The sequence below is a fragment of the Triticum dicoccoides genome, chromosome 6A, assembly GCF_002162155.2.
Source record: "Triticum dicoccoides isolate Atlit2015 ecotype Zavitan chromosome 6A, WEW_v2.0, whole genome shotgun sequence".
Classification (NCBI taxonomy): domain Eukaryota; kingdom Viridiplantae; phylum Streptophyta; class Magnoliopsida; order Poales; family Poaceae; genus Triticum; species Triticum dicoccoides.
This window is the reverse complement of record NC_041390.1, coordinates 209539567-209542320: the sequence shown is the minus strand read 5'-3', so window position 1 is coordinate 209542320 and position 2754 is coordinate 209539567. Positions and strand designations below refer to the sequence as shown.

Below are 2754 nucleotides of genomic sequence, written 5' to 3'. Positions count from 1 at the left end.
GAGATCTCACTTCATGTGTATTAGTCCTTGCCGCATGTGTGCTTTATTGTGCAAAATTGTTCCCTTTTGGATAGATGAAAGTGCAGATTCCACCAAAGTAAAATTTAGTAGGCTTTATGTTATCAATTTATTTTTGTTACATGTTGCTAAAAGTAAATGAAACGAATTTCTTTCTGTTTTGGTTCAGAAATATTTGATTTTTGGAGGAGAAAGGTCATACAAGGATGAGAATGGGACACCATATTATAGCGACGTGGTGATTTTATTCAGTTTAGTCAGAGGACATACATACGTACAAGTAGTTCCCTAAGGTGAAGGCCTTCCATTTGCTATTGCTGGCCATGTAAAATAGCATGAACCTGAACCTAACTGCGATTGGATGTCTAAACTGAATTGTTGCATTCCTAGACATGGGAATGTGGATCAGTTTTAGTTCTGAAGAATCTGCATACTTCTGGTCCTATGTAATTCCAATTTATTTAGACAAGCATGCCAAAAGTGTTGAAACCCAAGTTAGGGTTCAAATTTGTGGGGTTGTGCTTGCTGCTAAACTGATCCTGGACTTTCTGTTGGCTATATTATAATTAGCAAATGGAAGTGGAGAGATAAAGCATAAATACTTGATAAACTTTTTTTGTTGGGGCGGGGGATGGTTTAGTCCATAGTTAAAAAAGGCGCGCCTAAGCGAGCGCTTAAGCGCGCCTAGGCTCTAGGCGTTGACAAAACGCATTGCACATAACTACGCTTAATCTGTGCATAACTACGCATAGGTTACAAAACGCACAATTAACGCCTAGCACTTTTTTGAACTATGGTTTAGGCACTTCATGCATTGTTGGTGTTGCAGACTTTTGCACTGCTACTAAATGTCCTATATGTTATTCTTTAGTAGGGATGTTGGCATAGAGATATCGCAATAATAAAAACGAGAATCCTCATTACTCACATATATATTACTATGTCCTTTTGTTTCCATTGAGACCTATTTTGTTTATTCTTTTAGTTCCAAGGCAAAATTCTCTGATTTTTAGTAATTCACATTTAACAAGACATGTGAATGGAGGATGGGAGGCATTTAGATGCAAGTCAGAAACTTCTTCTGCTAGCTTATTTTAAGTTTATTATTTCCTTGCTCCCCTTTTCATTGTAGAGAATGAAGATGTCATGTGGGGCACGTCTTACAGACGTGGGCCGCGCGGCCAGGAGCAGCCGACGGCCGCATCAGGCAAGGTGCAGGCTGGACAGGAGTCCTGATCCGGGCACATTAGTTCCTAGACTAGTTTATTTCGTATAGGTTTCTAGTTTGTTATTAGCCCATGGGGCCTTTATATATCAGATAGTTAGCACCCTTTAGGGATAAGCAATAAAGTTATTTCCTTCTATCTTCCCCTCCCGCATCATAGAGCAGCCAGGCAAAAAACCCTAGCGCTCCTATCCACCGCGACTACGAACTACGTAGTCGAGGTCCTGCTGTCTTGGGCACCGAGGCCCTTGACAACTTGGTATCAGGTTCCAGGCGATCCTCCTCCTCGTCCACGCTCCATCCGCCGGCCGCTTTCCCCCCTGTGTCCGCGCCCAGCTCCCCGACATCGCCACAATCCGCTGCCGCCTCGGTCACTTCCGGCATGGCAGAACCGACCACCGCGGATCTGGCTAAGATGATCGAGGCCTTGACGGCCACGGTGATGTCCCTGCAGTCGTCCGTCACCGCACTCCAGAAGGACAAGTCCTCCTCTTCGTCCAGCGCGGCCGCCGCCCATGATGGGCAGCACCACAATGATCGGCCGCCCAGGTTCCAGAAGATGGACTTCCCCAAGTTCGACGGCAAGTCTGATCCGCTCACCTTCATCAACAGATGTGAGTCCTTCTTCCATCAACAACGGATCGCCGAGGAGGAGAAGGTGTGGATGGCGTCCTACAATCTCGAGGGTCCTGCCCAACTATGGTATATGCAGGTCCAGCGCGACGAGGGCACACCTCCGTGGCGCCGCTTCTCCGAGCTGCTCAATCTCCGCTTCGGGCCACCGCTGCGCGCTAACCCGCTGGGCGAACTAATGGCGTGCAAACGCACGACGTCCGTCGTCGACTTCCAGGAGCGGTTTGAGGCACTCCTTCCCCGGGCAGGCACCTTATCCGAGACACAGAAAGTGCAGATCTTCACCGCGGGACTCCAGCCACCCCTCAGCCTCGACGTGGAGATCCATAACCCACAGTCCCTCGCCGTCGCCATGAGCCTCGCCCGCAAATTGGAGCTGCGCGACCAATGCGCGCTTTCCGCCGCGCCACCGGTGCGTTTTCCACAGAAGGGCATCCTGCCGACACCAGGACCACGCCTCGCGCCCCCCGCTCCGGCCCCACCAGCCGCACCTCAGCAGGGCCACAATCTGCCGGACGGACGCCCAATCAAGCGTCTCTCCCAGACAGAGATGGAGGAACGCCGTCGCCTGGGCCTTTGCTTCAACTGTAACGAGAAGTTTGGCAGGGGCCACAACCGCGTGTGCCAGCGCATCTTTCTCCTCGACTTAGCGCCGGACGACGACGACGACGACGCGGCCTCCGCCACTGATGATGCATCGCGGGCCGACCCTCAAATCTCGCTCCACGCGATCGCCGGCGTGCGCACGAGTGAAACCATGCAGATGCAGATTACTCTCGGAGGTGTCTCCCTCCTCGCCCTGATCGATTCAGGCTCCACCCACAACTTCATCGCCGAAGAGGCGGCCGCTCGTGCTACGTTACCGCCCCCCACCACAG

General features: G+C 51.1%; 1 long non-coding RNA gene across 1 annotated transcript in view; it reads left to right on the top strand.

Annotated features, from left to right (window-relative positions):
* LOC119316616 overlaps nt 1-551 on the top strand; it is a 3902-nt gene extending 3351 nt beyond the window's left edge. The window contains exon 4 of the long non-coding RNA XR_005153112.1: nt 188-551. This is a non-coding gene — a long non-coding RNA (uncharacterized LOC119316616). The remainder of the gene's footprint in view (nt 1-187) is intronic.
* The last annotated feature ends 2203 nt before the right edge of the window (nt 552-2754 follow it).